Genomic DNA, 6000 nt, shown 5'->3' on the forward strand with positions numbered 1-6000 from the left:
ATAACAGTGGCCAATCACACTCCAGGATCGGCAAGGCGCCACATTTCAATCTCCTCCTCATTAGAAAGGGATAAATATGTCCCCCGGGTAGACACACCCTTGTTCTGCGTTTCCAGCTCGACGGGGAAGGAGACATTAACAGACACCCCACGTCCTGAGTTTCTGACCTGACGAGGAAAGAGACTACAAGATGGTTAATGTGAAGTTTTCGCGAGCAAAACCTTTTACACTGCTTCCAACTGCACTCTAGCTGCAAAAAGGGCCCCAGCTTTGAGGGACTTCATCTGACCCTTACGGCTCCTACAGCAGCGCAGCCCAGTCCGTAAAGGACCTCTGCATTGGCAGACATTGCCTGTACCACACGGCTCCTCAGCGACGCAGCCAGCCTGCAAAGGAACCTGTGAAGATTCATCTGACCCAGCTGCCCAGTCCATCCTAAAGGACCCTCTTGGCGCAACCGAAGTTCAGCATCCTCCAGCCCAGTGTGGCACGACTACTGGATCGCAACTCCGTGCCCTCCCACTGCACGCAGCCTGCATCATCAGTGGAAGACGTCTCTGCTACCAGATTGATCACCCGACTGTGTGGAACGTAAATATAAACTTACCAAACCTCTTTCTAGAGACCTTGGCATTAGTTTATACATGCAGCATGTGTTTTTCTAACCTGTTTAGATAACAGTTACTTGAGGTCAGCTTGTTACAAATAATAGGGATATTATTTGTTGAATGATAAATAAACAATTATTTATCGCCATTTTACCAGAGCCATTAGGTGGTTTCCATAAGAAGCATTCCCATACGATTCTCTTCCATCCTACATTCAGTTCAACAGCATTGCATTTATCCATTCTGTGTTCACTTCATTTATTTGTTTCTTTGATTTAATTCAGTATTCTCCTTTGATTATTATTTTACTATCTTTTAGAAGCGCATATTCATTATTTCATTATTAATCGTTGTGGTATTTACTCTTGCATGTCTATTGTTAATAAATTTCATTGATTTTATTATAACTGTGTCTTCCTTGTGTTGATGATCAAAGGCTCTACTAGTTGGTCAGACTCTCGCAAATCCTTCAGATAAATCAGTTGACCGACTCCCTCCAGTTTATGTTAATTCTGAATTATTGAACAGCTCTTTTGGAGTGTTCTTAAATTGTTAAGATAGTATTCTTAACTGGTGCCCCGTATTACAAAAGGGGGGAGGGGTCATCTCATACACTCATAACCACACCTTAAGTGACACGTGATCAAAAATCACTACGTCACCGGTGAATGGAGTAATTTGTTTATTGCTTATGTAATGGCCACTGCTTTGGCAATATTGTGTAAGTCATGCCAATAAAGCGAATTTGAATTTGAGAGAGAGAGAGAAAAACAAACCTAACTCATGACACACACCTCTGTGTGTGTGTGTGTGAGTTGTCATGTTCATTCCACATTGCTTTTGTGCTCTGGTACTTCACTGTGTGAAGAACCACTCCAATAGCATTTGGCCGGCGACAGCCTATGACGTCATCATAGAGCGACCCGGAAGTATATAAGGAGTGCCTAGAGAATCAGTCAGTACCTTATCGTCTTGAGGGACTGTTCAGCAGGCAGCCCGAGGCATGGCATGGCAACGCAGATTATCGTTCCCTGTTCTCGGGGAACTATGGTTACATACGTAACCTGAGACGTTTCCTTTCGAAGGGAACTTCAGCTCTGCGTTTACCGCTTTGGGGAACGATATACCCACGCCGCCATGCTCGAGGAGAGTGCATGCCAAAAATGGCTAGACAAACGTCCGGCAGTTTCGAAAGAAATGCCATAAGCAACTCACCCTCGGGTCACGCAAGGCTGTCAGTGACAGCATTCCCTACGGCCAACAGCCCAAGCTGAGCCTAAAAGAGGCCTTCCGCAGAAAGCCTTCCAAGGCTGCTCAGAACTTCTGGGAACAACATTTCCGCGGAAAAGTGGTCCCTTAAAGGGAATGTGGCCAGGAAACCGAAAGGAGCCCTGGCCAGTCACTAGAGGGGAACAAAGTCACCCCCAATGCCACCAGGATGGCCGACCTGGTCTGACAAAGGAGAAACTTAGTCTTGGCCAACCCTGTCTGTATACAGAATCTCAATAACGCATTCTTCAGAGAAGAGAGCAAGTAAGAGCGACTGCGAAAAGAGCAGTAAACAACTCAAACCCAGCTGAGTGCTATAAACCCTCGTATTGAGGGGAGTATAAGCCGCTCATCCTAGGATCTACTCAGCGCCTGACTATATGCGCTAGGGAACCCTGATACAGGGGAGCACAAACCAGCCTGGGGCTGATCTCAATGGGAGACTTCATAGAAGTCTACAACCAATGATCAGCTTAGGGAGCTAAGCACAATTACACAAACAACCCAAAAGCTCTCCTAACAGATAGACCATACTGTAGGCACATAGTCATGGAGGCCGGAAAGGGGCCTACAACATGACTAAAGTTCTGCATAAAGAACTATATATCGCACCAGAATACTCAATCACATAGAGGTATTCCAAGGGCAGCCTACAAGGCCGCACACCTGAAATCTAACTTGCTGGGAGCAAGAACGACCATATGACTTTAGTAACTGTGAGTGCCCACATAACAGTCCATCCAACACAATCCAACGAGCAGTGCACTCGGTAAAAGAACCTTTTACTCTTTAAAGCAAGAGGAGTACAACATACGCCATCACGCGCTAAGGAAGGCCCCGCGGGTTCTATAACCTCAGCCAGACATGTGGCATCAGCTCGTGGCAGTGTTATCAAGCTCCAGGCGGGACAAATGACCAAACTGCAAAGGAGGTTAATAAGACACCTGGGGCACTGGCCAACCAGCAGCATATTATTTCCCTTTACTCTTAGTAAAGAAATATATATATAACACATGCCAGCATGTTCCCAAAGGAGGCCCAGAGGGTCTACCTGTCACACGCAGCGCCAGCTAGTGGCCACTAAAGTTCTAGGAGCAAAATAGAACCAAGTTCCTAACGAGGTAACTACTTAGCTCAACTAGAGCTAAAGGAGACCATGCTCAAGGAAGTAAATGCATAAAAACCGAACAACAGAGCGGTTTAACACAAGAGTTCAGCCTGAGAGGCAAGCCACTCAGAAACCGTACTCAGTAAAAGCACCTTTTACACTCAAAGTGAGAGGAGTACACAACCGAACTCCAGCATGATACACAGGAGGCCTATAAGGCCTACGACTTGTAAACACGTGGCGTCAGCTAGTGGCAATCGCTACCCATCCATGGTGATGAGTCACATAGAAACCAACACAAAACTGTGCCAACATGCAAACTGAAAGGAGGCCCTGGTGGGGCCTTCGACTCCACAAGCACATGGCATCAGCCAGTGGTAGTTTCATGACCGAACCAGCCAGCAGGACAAGTACCCGGTAAAACCACCTTAACTCTTAAACAAGAGGAGTACACACTCCGCCACAGTACTCTATGAGAGGCCTGACCTAGGGCCTACTCTTACAGAGGTGGGCGTGGCCAATGGCGATACGAGTCATACAAGACCAACACAAACTGTGCCAAGATGTAAACTGAAAAAGGAGGCCTGGCGGGGCCTACTACTTTTAGCAACACGTAGCGCCAGCTAGTGGTCTTAAAAGGGAACCAAGCTCAAAGGGGACCAGCTCTAGACCCAACAAACAGTTGTGGGTAACTAGCTTAACACAACCTGAGCTAAGTCTACACATTCCAGCAGGCAATGTACCATAACTCACATAATTACAGGGTACAATGAAATGCTAACATGGTCTAAGGGAGGCCTACAAGGCCTACAACCTCAAACAGACACGAGCATAAACCTGTGGCAGTGCTAACGTACATGAGCAAAACTCATGTCCATACACCAACAGTGCCCGTAAACACAAGCTGCAACTAGAAGGAGGCTAAACAACAAAGAGCCAACAACTTCTACAGTTATTTGTAATATAGCTGATATGGCAATGATCACATAGTGGGAGCTAACAGAGATCAAACTAAAAGTATGACTCTCTACACTCAACCTGAGTGTGCAATCCAACAGGTGATGCACTCAGTGAAAAGTAAAGTCAGCAGCCCATCACAGACAACTGCTGCATTCAAAAAAACAAAACAACATAAATAGTCCAGGCCTGGTCATCTCTTGTTCAGATACATGGTCAGCGCAGAGACTAGGGGCCTGTACCATGAAGCTGGATTAGCTGGCTAGCCAGGTAAGTTTCAGATTAGTTTGCGCCAATCCTGGGTTTTAGGTACCATGAAAGTAACTTGCCTTTTAGCGGTGTTCATCGCCATGGTAACTTACGCTCCACTGCTAACCTTTATATATAATTTGTATAATTATGTGATCTATATTTTTCATTAATCCATTACACACACGCATGTTTAGTTTAACAGTTGTTATTAAGCGTTTAGTTTCAATGAATATTAATATATATCGTATGTAATATAAATAAGGTGTAAATATACTACATTTAAATATGACTACAAGTGACCTTGTATGTTTGAGTCTCTATTGCTATATTATCAACTATATAAACTAACTTCACAACTTTCACTTGCACTGAGAGAGAAAGATAATTTCTTTTATTTGCCCTCTTTCACAGACAAGAATTTTCCATTAGTGTAAATACTGTAGCGTTCTCAGGCAATAACGAGGTGTGCTATTGAAAAGGGGTGTTTAGTTGGGCTGTTGTAGGCCACAACCCACGCCGTACACACCCCGACTTGAACAGAGAACCGCACTTGGAACAGGGAGGCACCGCTTTCCCTCACACACACACCAGTGGTGGAGCCTCTTCGCATATTTTACCCGAACATTTAATAACAGGTAATGCAGTTAATGATAACAGTTCCCAACACAAAAATGAATAGACTAAAACATAAACATTAAACTCCTTGTCATCTGCAACACAATAACATTTAGAACATGTCACACTACGTTTAAATTCTTAATTTTCAGCAAAAGAGTTTTGAATTGTGCTGGCTCTCTCGCGAGAAGTGAATCAGTTTATCTCTGTTGCAAGGCATGTGATTGGCTGTTTGCCACCGATGTCACGGATTCATGTGCACGCGCTCCACAAACTCAGGATCAAAGCCTGAGGTGACACAGAAAGTTGGTGATCAGCATCATGGTACCAACAAAGCCGGATTGGAGTGGAGTTTGGTTTTGTCAACTCGAAACTAATCTTATAACCCTGAGGTTGTTCAACTACCATCATGGTAGTTCCATCACGGGCCCCAGGTGACGCTCATGATCAATCATGACACCAGTCTCATGTAAGGAAACTACACAACTAATTGTCATCACAAAAGTATACATGCATGCAAAATAGAATTTAAAAGAAATTTGTATCTATCCTTTACTGATAGAAGGGCATAGGTCATTTAAGTTTACAATGCATTCTTTAAATAATATTTAGCTTGAAAGTCAATGTCACACTAATCATGTGTTTTGTTCTATTCCGTTTTTGTAGGAGCCCTGTTAATCATGCTATATTATTGTTAACAACAAAGCATTTCTTTTCAGAACAGAACTATTCTTGTCATGGGTTTCAATCAAAATGCTTTCATTTTCTCTGAAAGCAAACAATGTCTGCATTCCTGTTAACCACGTTATAACTTTGAACTTTGACAAAAAAAGTTGAGGAATTATCAGCAGCACAGATATGAAGCTGGAGCTACATTTCTACCAATAAGAATGATTCATTCTCAAGGAAGCAAATGTCTCCAGATAAACATCTCCAGACAGAACAGGAGAAACAAGCTCATGAAAATGTGTTTGTTAACTCAAGTAAACACCTTTAAATACCATCGTACTCCACTGACTCATAATCTGTTCATGTCTTAACACAGATGGATCTTCATCCAGTGAATTTGGATCATAACAAATAAATTACCAGGGGCCTGTACCCAGGGTTGGACAAAAATACCAAATACCTTAAATTTAAGTGTATTAAAGTAAACGGTAACACTTTAGAATACTGATCCTTCATTTATGA

Source organism: Ctenopharyngodon idella, chromosome 3 (assembly GCF_019924925.1).
Source record: "Ctenopharyngodon idella isolate HZGC_01 chromosome 3, HZGC01, whole genome shotgun sequence".
In the NCBI taxonomy this organism is placed as follows: domain Eukaryota; kingdom Metazoa; phylum Chordata; class Actinopteri; order Cypriniformes; family Xenocyprididae; genus Ctenopharyngodon; species Ctenopharyngodon idella.